Source organism: Bos javanicus, chromosome 27 (assembly GCF_032452875.1).
Source record: "Bos javanicus breed banteng chromosome 27, ARS-OSU_banteng_1.0, whole genome shotgun sequence".
Lineage (NCBI taxonomy): Eukaryota > Metazoa > Chordata > Mammalia > Artiodactyla > Bovidae > Bos > Bos javanicus.
In genome coordinates, this window is record NC_083894.1 from 367,199 (window position 1) to 380,989 (window position 13,791).

At 42.7% G+C, this 13,791-nt stretch overlaps 1 non-coding gene and 1 pseudogene across 1 annotated transcript; one reads left to right on the forward strand and one right to left on the reverse strand.

Annotated features, from left to right (window-relative positions):
- Positions 1–230: 230 nt before the first annotated feature.
- Positions 231–13,791, reverse strand: part of LOC133239755 (F-box only protein 16-like) — a 42,170-nt pseudogene continuing 28,609 nt past the window's right edge.
- On the forward strand, positions 2,313–2,419 carry LOC133240165 (U6 spliceosomal RNA). The gene has a single exon (XR_009734145.1). It is a non-coding gene; the product is annotated as a U6 spliceosomal RNA (small nuclear RNA).

Sequence of the window (13,791 nt, forward strand, 5' to 3'; positions counted from 1 at the left end):
GTCGTGGTCCTTCCTGAGAATTAATTTTGCCCCCAGGATTCTTAGCAATTAGGTCTTTTCATCTTGGAGGTATCAGAGGCAGAGGAGGGCACACAGCACCAAATCCATGTTGCAGAGTTCAACACACAGTATTCTACCTGGGGACGTGGAATCAAAAACCCAGCACTGAGAAGGGGTCATGCACAGACACAAGATTTATGGAGGCCGTGCAGGGAAAGAAAATATATGGGTTACATGTCATACCGCTCTGGATGCAACGATTTTTCACACAGGAGAAACTGTGAGAGAGAAGACAAAAGAGAAGGACAAAGAAAAGTGGGGAGGGGCTTTCCCTGGTGGTCCAGTGGTTAAGAATCTTCCTTCCAATGCAGGTGATGAGGGTTTAATCCCTCGTGGGGAACTAAGATCCCACAAGCCACAGGGCAACTAAGTTTGCAAGTCACAACTACTGAGCCCGGGAACCACATCTAGAGAGAAGCCCGTGCCCCACAGTGAAAGATCCCACATGCCTCAATTAAGACCCACCATAGCCAAAAATGCATGCTAGTAAAGTAACGCTCAAAATTCTCGAAGCCAGTCTTCAGCAATACGTGAACCGTGGACTTCCTGATGTTCAAGCTGGTTTTAGAAAAGGCAGAGGAACCAGAGATCAAACTGCTAACATCCGCTGGATCATTGAAAAAGCAAGAGAGTTCTAGAAAAACATCTATTTCTGCTTTATTGACTATGCCAAAGCCTTTGACTGAGTGGATCACAATAAACTATGGAAAATTCTGAAAGAGATGGGAATACCAGACCATCTGACCTGCCTCTTGAGAAACCTATATGCAGGTCAGGAAGCAACAGTTAGAACTGGACATGGAACAACAGACTGGTTCCAAATAGGAAAAGGAGTTCGTCAAGGCTGTGTATTGTCACCCTGCTTATTTAACTTCTATGCAGAGTACATCATGAGAATCGCTGGGCTGGAAGAAGCACAAGCTGCAATCAAGATTGCCGGGAGAAATATCAATAACCTCAGATATGCAGATGACACCACCCTTATGGCAGAAAGTGAAGAGGAATTAAAGAACCTGTTGATGAACATGAAAGAGGAGAGTGAAAAAGTTGGCTTAAAGCTCAACGTTCAGAAAACGAAGATCATGGCATCTGGTCCCACCACTTCATGGGAAATAGATGGGGAAACAGTGTCAGATTTTAGTTTTTTGAGCTCCAAAATCACTGCAGATGGTGACTGCAGCTATGAAAGTAAAAGACACTTACTCCTTGGAAGGAAAGTTATGACCAACCTAGATAGCATATTCAAAAGCAGAGACATTACTTTGCCAACAAAGTTCCGTCTAGTCAAGGCTATGGTTTTTCCAGTGGTTTTGTATGGATGTGAGAGTTGGACTGTGAAGAAAGCTGAGTGCCGAAGAATTGATGCTTTTGAAGTGTGGTGTTAGAGAAGACTCTTGAGAGTCCCTTGGACTGCAAGGAGATCCAACCAGTCCATTCTGAAGGAGATCAGCCCTGGGGTTTCTTTGGAAGGAATGATGTTAAAGCTGAAACTCCAGTACTTTGGCCACCTCATGCAAAGTGTTGACTCATTGGAAAAGACTCTGATGCTGGGAGGGATTGGGGGCAGGAGGAGAAGGGGACAACAGAGGATGAGATGGCTGGATGGCATCACTGACTCGATGGACGTGAGTCTGAGTGAGCTCCAGGAATTAGTGATGGACAGGGAGGCCTGGGGTGGTGCGATTCATGGGGTCACAGAGAGTCGGACATGACTGAGCGACTGAACTGAACTGATAGCCAAAAAATAATTTAAAATATTTTAAAAAAGAAAAGTGGGGAAAATAAAGGTAAAATCAAGAAAGAGAAGGTTGGAGCCTCCTCCTGGCCACCTGGCTAACCCCTCGTCAGCAACTCAGCAGCCACTCAGCATCAGCACTCTCTCAGCATCCCTGCTGTCTCCATGCTGATTTAATGTGATTCTGATGGATGTGACTAGTTCATGAACGCTTCCTGGAGCTGGGCACTCTTGTTGCTAACTCCATTTTCCAGATGAGAAAACAGTGTTTCTGAAATTGTTAACAACTTGTCCCAAATCACCGAGTTGCTAAAATTGTGGGATCAGGCATTGAACCTAGGCTGTTTCAGGCCCAAGTGTGTGCTCTTGGTGAGTACAGTAAAAAATAAGATGGTGTTTAATGGAGGAGAACGTGAACATGTATTGAGTACTTAATATATACCTGGCATGTGGTCCTCACAACAGTCCTGCAAGGGAAGTATCATTCCCATTTCATAAATGAAGAAATTGAGGCTCAGTGCTCACTTTGGCAGCACATATACTTAAATTGGAATGATACAAAGAAGATTAGCATGGCCCCTGCTCAAGGATGACATGCAAATTGGTGAAGCATTTCATGTTTTTATGGCAGAAACCATCACAACATTGTAAAGCGATTTTCCTCCAATTAAAAAATAAAGTTAAAAAAGTATGAATAAAACAGGGAAATATTTTAAAAAATTGAGGCTCAGAGAGGTTAAGTAACTTATCTAAAGTTGTACTGCAAAGCCCCGGTCTGGCGCACTTCACCTCCTCTGTGTCTATGCTGAGAGTTTTGTACTTTCTCTCTGAAATAAATGCTGTTTGCTTGTTACCATGAAAAAAAAAATGCCAGGTCTTTCAGACTGCAAAGCCCATATTCCATTTTTTCAAAAAATATATTGTTGTTTTGCTCCTAAATTTTATTTATTCATTCATTTGGCTTCTTCAGGTCTTCACTGTGGCATGTGGAATCTAGTTTCCTGACCAGGGATCAAACCCAGGCCCCCTACGTTGGGACTACAGTGTCTTAGCCACTGGACCTCCAGGGAAGTCCCCCATATTCTTTCTTATTCTTTTTCCAAATGGAATTCTCAGGAATTTCACAGGTTGAACTAAGTAATTAAAAATCTCTCCTTTAGATATTTTTAGTTCTGCATACCCAAACCAAACACCTAGTGGTATTTGTCAAAATTTGAAAGAAGTCTGTTAAAGACTGCTTGCAAGAAAACCACTGTATAAACTATGTTTTATAAATTCTTCTGTTTTAATTAATTAGGTTTTCTAAAGTTCGAAGGAAAAAAAAGGAGACAGAAACCAGTTTTTAATGATTTAGAATTAGGATTCATGAATACACTGGATTCTTTTTTGGTACTGGGGGAAAGCAGAGAGGAAATGTGGGAAACTATGAGGGTCCAGAGATTCAGACTTGAGCCTGGAATAGACATTAAAGAGGTATTTCAGGGACTTCCCTGGTGGTCCAGTGGCTAAGACTCTGTGCTCCCAATGCAGTGGGTGTGGGCTCGATCCCTGGTCAGGGAACTAGATCCCACATGGACAAGGAAGATTGATCTTATGTGCTGCAACTAAGACCCGGTGCAGTGAAATAAATACATAATAAATAAAATAAATATTTAAAAGAAGCCTCAATTATTAAAAAAAAAAAAAAGATGCAATTCTAATTTATTTTAGAAATAGCTTGAGTGTCTGCTAGTCAACAGTAGAGCTAAGGCCAGAACCTGGGGTTTCCCAATTCTTAAACCATTGTTTTTTCTTAGACATGAACCATGAGTCGCTTTAGAGAATACTCCTTTCTCCTCCTCTCTTAACCCAGATAGGGGGAAAAAAAGTGAGAAAGCTTAAAGACTATTAAAAAACAATCAGGACATTAAGAATCAAGTTTTCCTGGAAGGAGGTCAAGACAGTAACCACAGAGGCTGGAGTTAAGGAGAGGAGCACCAGGCAAGATAAGGTCTTATCTAAAGCAATTAGAGTAAGCAGGCAATTAGAAGCTTTTGTTACTTGTGTTTAGCTCAAGGCTGTGAACAGAAAGCTTTTTGAAATCCTTGGCTAAATCAAAACCTGGAAAGTGAGGACTTCTAACCTTCAAGAAAAAAAGCTGAGCGTGAGACAAAAAGTATTTGTTTTTATATTTAACTTGGTAGGAAAAAGGAAAGAAAAAACAAGATGTCAGCTCAGCTGGGTCCCAATTCCAGCCCTGGGAAGCCCAAAGCCCACCCCTCTTGGTTTTATTTTTAGGGATAGCATTTTTTCCCCTCCCTTGGCCAAGTTCAGCGTGTAGGATCTTAGTTCCCTTACCAAGGATCAAACCTTCACCCCCTGGAAGCGTGAAGTCTTAACCACTGGACTGCCAGGGAAGTTCTGCCCTCCCCACCTTGGTTTTTGTAAATAGTCCTGAAGGGCTTTCTTGGTTTCTAGACTACTGAGATCTTGCTTGCATGTGTAAATTGAGTACAATTTCCTCAAGAGATGGAAGGCAGGCTTTACATCCCAGTAATAGGGAACAAATTTGATTGGGAATGGCTGGGTTACCATCTAACACTGACATGTCATTTTCCCCTGCCCGGGCTCAGCTTCCCTCCATCCGGCTGGCTTTTCTTTCGTGGTCTTATTTCTTTCCTTTCTGCCCTCTGCTCCCCACCCCTCGACTCCTTGCAGGAGCAGAAACAAGAAACTCTTCCTCTAATCTCCAGCCTGGTGGGTTTTCCCTCCCCTGGAGTCCAGGTGCCTGTAGCATTTGCTCCTCAGTGGCTTTCCCCCAGGGAGACTGCTCCCTCCTTCCTCTTCCCAAAAAGGAATCGTGGGACCAGCTGTCAAGATTTTAAAAAATTATTTTTTTCACGTCTTTACTCAACATGGGAAAATCTCTGAAGTTTAAGGTGGAACCTGGCTGTCCTGTAGTGCTTGTATTTTTTCAAGGCTTTGTTCTGTCTGGAATTTTATTATAATAACTAATGATGGGACTTCCTTAATGGTCCAGTGGTTAAGATTCTGAGCTTCCAATGCAAGGGGTCACAGGTTAAATCCCTGGTCAGGGAATTAAGATCCCACATGCCACATGGTATGGCCAAAAAGCAAAACAAACAAACAACCACCACAACAAAAAACTAATGGGAATGAACATACCTTGATGTTTATATAATTTTAATAAATCACCTTCAAAATGATAAAGCATTAGTAATCAAATAGAGATTCACTCAGTCGTGTCCAACTCTTTGGGACCCCACAGACTGTAGCCCGCGAGGCTCCTCTGTCTATAGGATTTTCCCAGGCAAGAATATTGGAATGGGTTGTCATTTCCTCTCCCAGGGGACTCTTCCCGAGCCAGGGGTCAAACCCATGTCTCCAATATTGGCAGGTGGATTCTTTACCACTGAGCCACATGGGAAGGCTAGCTTCTATCAATGATTCACACCAAAAGGTGGTTCAATGAAGCAGCTATGATGAGGCTGGGCTAGAATTCAAAGGGGAGTCAGGTACCGTTGAAACTCAACCCTAATAATAGTAGAAAACATCACCCACTCACAACAATATACACAGATTTGAAACTGTTTCTTTGAGAATGTTTCTGTTTGGGGGGATAATTCTATTATTTGAAGGCTCTAAGTAATGACAGGCAAACAGTGAAGATGCCTCAGTGACCTGATAGCCATGCACTGGAGAGATAGCTGAGAGAGTGGTCCCCAACCTCCGAGATCTAATACCTGATGATCTGAGGTGGAACTGATGTAATAATAATAGAAATAAAGTACACAATAAATGTAATGCACTTGAATCATCCTGAAACCATCCCCCCTTCTACAATTCATGGGAAAAATCCTCTTTCATAAAACTGGTCCCTGGTGCCCAAAAGTTTGGGGATATTCAAAGGAATGTTCTTTGTCCTTCACACCTGCGCTGTTTTTCTTCTAACTGCCCCATCTCACAAAGCTTTAACCTCTCCTAGCATCACACACCTCTTCCCACTTTGAGGGGCAGGGTGCACGCCAGTGCTCAGGCCTTGGGTCCTCCCTGGGCACTGGTGATCTGTCCTTCTTATCCTGGCTTTGTGAGGCGCTCCCCTAAGTTTTTCCTGTTCCCCTGTTTCTCTAGTTCCTCCTGAATCTTCCTAGATAAACCTGTCTAAATGATGCAAGAACTTTCTATCTAATGAATCTGTGATTTTCTCCACTCTAATCACACCTGGGCTGTGTCTACCACACTCTCTCCACAGCTGCACTTGTCGTTTCTGTTTCGTTTTCAGCTTTCTATTTTACACTGGAGTACAGCCGATTCACAATGTTGTGATGGCTTCAGGTGGACAGCAAAGGGACTCAGACATACGTATTCATGTGTCCATTCTCCCCCAAACCCCTCTCCCATCCAGGCTGCCGCTTAACATTAAGCAGAGTTCCCTGTGCTGTACAGTAGGTCCTTCTTTATCCATTTTATTGTCAGATTTTATTTACTCCTTACTTTCTTAATGTCCCCTAAATGAATTTCCTCAAAACCCAGTTCTTGTCTCAGGCCCCATAGCTAGTATTTCATTTTCACAATCACCTTGCCTCATGTAGGAGGTTGCTCCTTTCCTCTGAGGGAGGGGTGTGGTGGGCGGTGGGGGAAACTGGCGCAGTGGAGGGAGGGGGCCTTAGCCACCTGCAGTCTGCGGCCTGAACAGCCACAAGGCTCCTCCAGTGGCAGAGTGGTACAGACTCTGCCTGCCAACGCAGGAGATGCAGTAGACTTGGGTTCGATCCCTGGGTCTGAAAGATCACCTGGAGTAGGAAATGGCAACCCACTGCAGTATTCTTGTCTGGAAAATTCCAAGGAAAGGAGGAGCCTGGCAGGCTACGGTCCATGGGGTTGCAAAGAGTTAGACAAGACTAAGCATGCACTCACATCACAGACACCAATGTGGAGTCAAACATCTCAGCTCACTTTCGGAGGGTTTCAGATCAGATCAGATCAGATCAGTCACTCAGTCGTGTCTGACTCTTTGTGACCCCATGAATCGCAGCACGCCAGGCCTCCCTGTCCATCACCAACTCCTGGAGTTCACTCAGACTCACATCCATCGAGTCAGTGATGCCATCCAGCCATCTCATCCTCTGTTGTCCCCTTCTCCTCCTGCCCCAATCCCTCCCAGCATCAGAGTCCTTTCCAATGAGTCCACTCTTCGCATGAGGTGGCCAAAGTACTGGAGTTTCAGCTTTAGCATCATTCCTTCCAAAGAAATCCCAGGGCTGATCTCCTTCAGAATGGACTGGTTGGATCTCCGTGCAGTCCAAGGGACTCTCAAGAGTCTTCTCTAACACCACACTTCAAAAGCATCAATTCTTCGGCACTCAGCCTTCTTCACAGTCCAACCCTCACATCCATACATGACCACAGGAAAAACCATAGCCTTGACTAGATGAACCTTTGTTGGCAAAGTAATGTCTCTGCTTTTGAATATGCTATCTAGGTTGGTCATAACTTTTCTCCCAAGGAGTAAGTGTCTTTTAATTTCATGGCTGCAGCCACCATCTGTAGTGATTTTGGAGCCCAAAAAAATAAAGTCTGACACTGTTTCCACTGTTTCCCCATCTATTTCCCATGAAGTGGTGGGACCGGATGCCATGATCTTCATTTTCTGAACGTTGAGCTTTAAGCCAACTTTTTCACTCTCCATTTTCACTTTCATCAAAAGGCTTTTGAGTTCCTCTTCACTTTCTGCCATAAGGGTGGTGTCATCTGCATATCTGAGGTTATTGATATTTCTCCTGGCAATCTTGATTCCAGCTTGTGCTTCTTCTAGTCCAGCATTTCTCATGATGTACTCTGCATATAAGTTAAACAAACAGGGTGACATTATACAGCCTTGACGTACTCCTTTTCCTATTTGGAACCAGTCTGTTTTTCCATGTCCAGTTCTAACTGTTGCTTCCTGACCTGCATACAAATTTCTCAAGAGGCAGATCAGGTGGTCTGGTATTTCCATCTCTTTCAGAATTTTCCACAGTTTATTGTGATCCACGCAGTCAAAGGCTTTGGCATAGTCAATAAAGCAGAAATAGATGTTTTTCTGGAACTCTCTTGCTTTTTCAATGATCCAGTGGATGTTGGCAATTTGATCTCTGGTTCCTCTGCCTTTTCTAAAACCAGCTTGAACATCAGGAAGTTCACGGTTCATGTATTGCTGAAGCCTGGCTTGGAGAATTTTGAGCATTACTTTACTAGCATGTGAGATGAGTGCAATTGTGTGGTAGTTTGAGCATTCTTTGGCATTGCCTTTCTTTGGGATTGGAATGAAAACTGACCTTTTCCAGTCCTGTGGCCACTGCTGAGTTTTCCAAATTTGCTGGCATATTGAGTGCAGCACTTTCACAGCATCATCTTTCAGGATTTGGAATAGCTGAACTGGAATTCCATCACCTCCACTAGCTTTGTTTGTAGTGATGCTTTCTAAGGCCCACTTGACTTCACATTCCAGGATGTCTGGCTCTAGGTTGAGTGATCACACCATCGTGATTATCTGGGTTGTGAAGATCTTTTTTGTACAGTTCTTCTGTGTATTCTTGCCATCTCTTCTTAATATCTTCTGCTTCTGTTAGGTCCATACCATTTCTGTCCTTTATCGAGCTCATCTTTGCATGAAATGTTCCTTTGCTCTCTCTGATTTTCTTGAAGAGATCCCTAGTCTTTCCCATTCTGTTGTTTTGGAGGGTTTAATTACTCCTTATCATAATTAAGCAGAAATAGTGATTCTAATTTGGAGAAGGAAATGGCAACCCACTTCAGTGTTCTTTCCTGGAGAATCCCAGGGATGGGGGAGCCTGGTGGGCTGCTGTCTATGGGGTCGTACAGAGTCGGACATGACTGAAGCGATTTAGCAGCAGCAGTGATTCTAATTAGCATATTTACAGAAACCACACAAGTATGCTTCCCTGGTGGCTTGCAGGAAGAACCCACCTGCAATGCAGGAGACCCAGGTTCGATCCCTGGGTCGGAAGATCCCCTGGAGGAGGAAATGGCAACCCACTCCAGTATTCTTGGCTGGAGAATTCCATGGACAGAGAAGCCTGGCAGGCTACAGTCCACAGTCCACAGTCTACAGAGTCAGACATGACTGAGCAAATAACACACACAAGTAGATCCATATAATCGCACACTTCACCTACTCGTAGCTTAATGGTGTTCCATCCTTGTTTACTTTGCCCTGGTTTCCCTTTCAGCTTGAATGAGCACAACTTTTGAAGTCTTTAATCTATGACTGTTTTAACTTTAGCAAGCCCTGCTAGAGGGTGACAGATGGTGAATGTCAAAAACCCAGAGAGAGGGTTTCTGTTTAGCCTTTGATTTTTTTTTTTTTTTTTTTTAAGCCAGAGAAATGTCCGATTGTGCTCATAGTTTGTCGGAGAAGGCAATGGCAACCCACTCCAGTGTCCTTGCCTGGAGAATCCCAGGGATGGGGGAGCCTGGTGGGCTGCCGTCTATGGGATTGCACAGAGTCAGACACAGCTGACGCCACTTAGCAGCAGTAGCAGCAGCAGCAGCAGCAGCAGCAGCAGCAGCTCATAGTTTGTAAGCATACATCACCAACTTTTATCTTCCTGCAAATTCCCTGTTCTCCCCCCGATTTCTCTTCTACTTCTGGCTGAGGAGGGGCTGGGCAACTAGGCAGCTGCATGCCTGAGTGGCTCGGGTGATAAACCTCATAGTTATTTTTCTCAATTAAGGTTTTCACTGACAATTTTACTGCTCTATGTTAAGCTTCCTCATTCCCTTGGTCCTCGGTACATATGTCTGTGATAAGTCTCATCCCGTCCAACCAGATTGTCTCCTCAGAATATAGACTAACCTATTTCAAAAAACTCATCTCTCTCTTTCTCTTTTGGAACATAACACTTGAAAACACATTGAAACAGAAAGTAATTAAGCTTTAAAGGAGAGCTATAGAAGTGATTTATTCATGAGTACACACTTATCCTTCTCCCAATTGACACCCATTTTATATTAATTTCCCTTTAGTGTGTATCTACAGCCTTTTTCTAAATCTTTACTACTAATAGAAACTTTTTATTCCACCCTTATTCCCTTCTGCTTGGCTCCAAAGACTCTCATATGTGCTGACAGGGATACACTGAGGGTACAGAACCACAATTTGGGAAATTCTGCTCTGAAATAATAATGCTCTCTAGTCACAACCACTGACTTTTATTAGGCTGTCAATTAGCTATTTTTTAATTAGGGAAAGAAAAATTCTTAATTCGTTTTTTTTTTTTTCTGAAGTCATCTGGTGACAGAACACCTATGGAACGTGTATTGGGCTGGCCAAAATGTTTGGGTTTTTCCATAACATGTTAAGGGAAAGCCAGAATCAAGTTTTTGGCCAACTCAATATCTTTTTCTTGGGCTTGCCAGGTGGTGCCAGTGGTAAAGAATTCTCCTGCCAATGCAGGAGATGCAAGAGAAGATGGGCTCGATCTCTGGGTCAGGAAGATCCCCTGAAATAGAAAAAGGTAATCCATTCCAGTATTTTCGCCTGGAAAATTCTGTGGACAGAGGAGCCTGGTGGGCTACAGTCCATGGAACCGCAGAGAGTTGGATACAACTGAGCGACTAAGCACAGCACAATACCTTTTTCTTAGGTCAGTGGAACTTGCATTCTACAGATAAGTAATTTCTACAGAGAAATTTCTATAGGCTCCCCTCTGTGACCCCAAAGGACTCACAGAAGAAGAAAGAAACAATGATAATAATACTTCCTTTATATTGTATAGTTTTCAAAGCAGATTCACACACATCAATCCATCCAAGCTTTTAAAAAAACCGAGGCTCAGAGAGATTAAATAAAGGGCATCTTCAAGGTCACACAGCTAGCCAGTCAGTGTCAGAGACCAGAATTTAAACCGTTACTTAATGGTTTCCATTAAAAAAAATCAATCTCAAGAATAGGACTATAGAGATCCAGCGTGTTTCATTAACATTATGGCGGGCAGGGGGGTGGGGGGGCGGGAATGTCTTGTAAGCAATACTTACCAGCGACTGTGCTTTTCTTAGTTTAGATCTGTCCTGTGATTTATTTTTCTTATCATGTGACTGTCGGTTGAAAGCTGGGGTCATTTCATGTCTTTTTCTTCTTCTGTTAATTGGAGAGCATTGGGAAAATTATAAATGTCATTTTAAAGCTGTGGTGGTTGGCATAGCTGTTTGTCTATTTGATTTTGTTGCTCCTGCGGTTTAAAAGATTATCTTCACTCAGCTGGAAAGAAGCCAAGTGTCTATCAATAGAGAAGGGGTTGAATAAACTCTGACACATCCACACAATGGAGGACTGTGGGCTGTAAAAAGGAGGCCAGAGTATTTCTTCATATACCTGTGGAGTGAGCTCCTGGAAATATTGTTACATGAAGAAAGAAGTGGGATAAAGTGGTATGTATTGTGGGACACCATTTCTTTCAGAAAGGGGTGCGTGTGTCTGTATTTGTTTATATTTTTTTCATCCACCCCACTTCCCCACCTTTATGGTTTTTTAAATGTAAGGACATTTTAAAAAATAGTTTACCTATCTGTAGGATTCCCCTGTGATCCAGTTAGGAACAGGGAACAGAATTGGAGACTTCTCCAGATACACTTTGTTTTGTATATTTGACTTTGGAACCATCTCAAAATTATGAAATAAAAAAAAAATTCCAAAAATCTAAAAACAGCTGGTGGTGTTACCCCACACAAAGGAATAACTTCATAGGACTTTAACACAGTCATTTGTCTGAACAGCCTTAGTAGAACATATCCTAAGGACAAAAACACAGGCAAAGACATCCTAAACTGTTTTCAGTAACCTTATTGTTTGTATTAACATTAATATTTGTTTTTTTAAAGTGATTGCATATAATAGGATAAAGTATGGATTCACATTATTATTATTATGAGTATATACCCTCAGGCTAAAGGCAAAATGAACCAGAAACAAACATTGAATTCTAGTTAGCAGATTTGTTTTGACAATGATATGAGTTAGCAATTCAGAAATTACTTCCAGAATTTGTTAAGTAAATATATACTCTGTGTGTATTCTTCATATAATACATTTTTTTATACAAAATTATGCTGCACTGTGCTTAGTCGCTCAGTTGTGTCCAACTCCTTGTGACTCCATGGATTGTAGCCCACCAGCCTCCTCTGTCCATGGGGATTCTCTAGGCAAGAATACTGGAGTGGATTACCATGCCCTCCTCCAAGGGATCTTCTCAACCCAGGGATGGAACCCAGGTCTCCCGCAGTGCAGGTGGGTTCTGAGCCACCAGGGAAGCCCATACAAAATTATGTATGTACATACATAATTAAATATATATATATGATTATATCATTTGATATATATATATGAATATATATCAATGTCACAGAAGGGAGGCGCAAATACGGAAAAGACTGTTCTGAGGTATTAAAAGAGGCTGTAAGGAAAGCATTACAGCTACAAATTACAAAATGCAAACAAATCCTAAAGAAAAGGTCAAATTTACCAATAAAGGTTCATTTACTTTCAATCACTTTTTGCTTCTTGGGGCTTTCTTGGTGCCTCAGCAGTAAAGAATCCACCTGCAATGCAGCAGATGCAGTTTTGATCCTTGGGTTGGGAAGATCCCTGGAGAAGAGAATGGCAACCCACTCCAGTATTCTTGCCTAGAGAGTCCCCATGGACAGAGGAGCCTGTTGGGCTACAGTCCATGGGGTTGCACAGAGTCTGACTGATTCAGTGACTAAACCACCACCACCAGTGAAAAGCATTTGTATTTCACAGTAGCTTCTGTTTTCATCTTTTCATAGACCAAAGTGCCAGTAAATTGTTTCTAAAAGGGAAGAAGTGGAGAAGGGCACAGTTCTTACCCTTGCCAGCTGTGTTCAGTGGGGTCACAGCTGTCCAGGTAGTTGAAGTGAATGATATCAGTTGGATGCTTCTCAGAAGACCTCCAGGGTGGGAGTTCTTTTTCCCCTGGGTGGTTCTTCTTTCTTGAAGAGGAAGAGGATCGGAAAGCGGATGAAGGAGACAGCTTTCCCCCTGGAGAACTGCTTCTAATGGGTTGAACATCTGTGATCACAAACCCATCTTTTGGAGGTGTCTAGAAGGAGAAAATTATTTCTGTTCTCAAAATACTATAATAACAACAAAAGTAAAACAAAGAACATGGACTTCCCTGGTGGTCTAGTGATTAAGAATCTGCCTGCCAATGCATGGGACGCTGGTTCAATCCCTGGTCCAGGAAGATTCCACATGCCCGTGTGCCACAACCACTGAGCCAGAGCTCTAGAGTCTGTGCTCTGCAACAAGAGGAGCCATCGCAAGCAGAATCTGAGCATGGAAGGTAAAGAATAGCCCCTGCTCACTACAACTAGAGAATGCCCAAGGGCAGTAATGAAGACCCTTTGCAACCAAAAATGAATAAATAAATAAATCCTTTAATAAAAATCATTATCATCATCACCATGATGGCACTGATAATGGTGGCAGTGATTATAGCAGCCACCAACCCAGAGGTACTTGTATGTGCCAGGCACTGTCTCAGGAAGTATTCCTACCTTATTATTTTTTGAGGGGGGTTATACAGTGAGGCATGTGGGATCTTAGTTCCCCCTACCGGGATCGAACCTGCACCACTTACATTGGAAGCACAGAGTCTTAACCATTGGACCACCAGGAAAGTCCCGTTCCTACATTACTTTATTTAACCTTCATAATAACTTTAAAAGGTAATCGAAACTGCTTCCATTTTACAGAAGAGAAAACTGAAGGTAAGATAAACTGATAAATTTTTCCACTACTACTGTGAAGACATAAGCAGTAAGACCCAGGGTCAGAATTTGAATCCAGGACTCTCCAGCTTCAGGCCACACAGTGAGCTTCTCTATCCTGTGTCGCCACCTCTCCTGCCATATCATTATACAGTTATTCCACAACTGCAGTTAGTTTGTTCATAACAATATACGTTCTTAAAAAC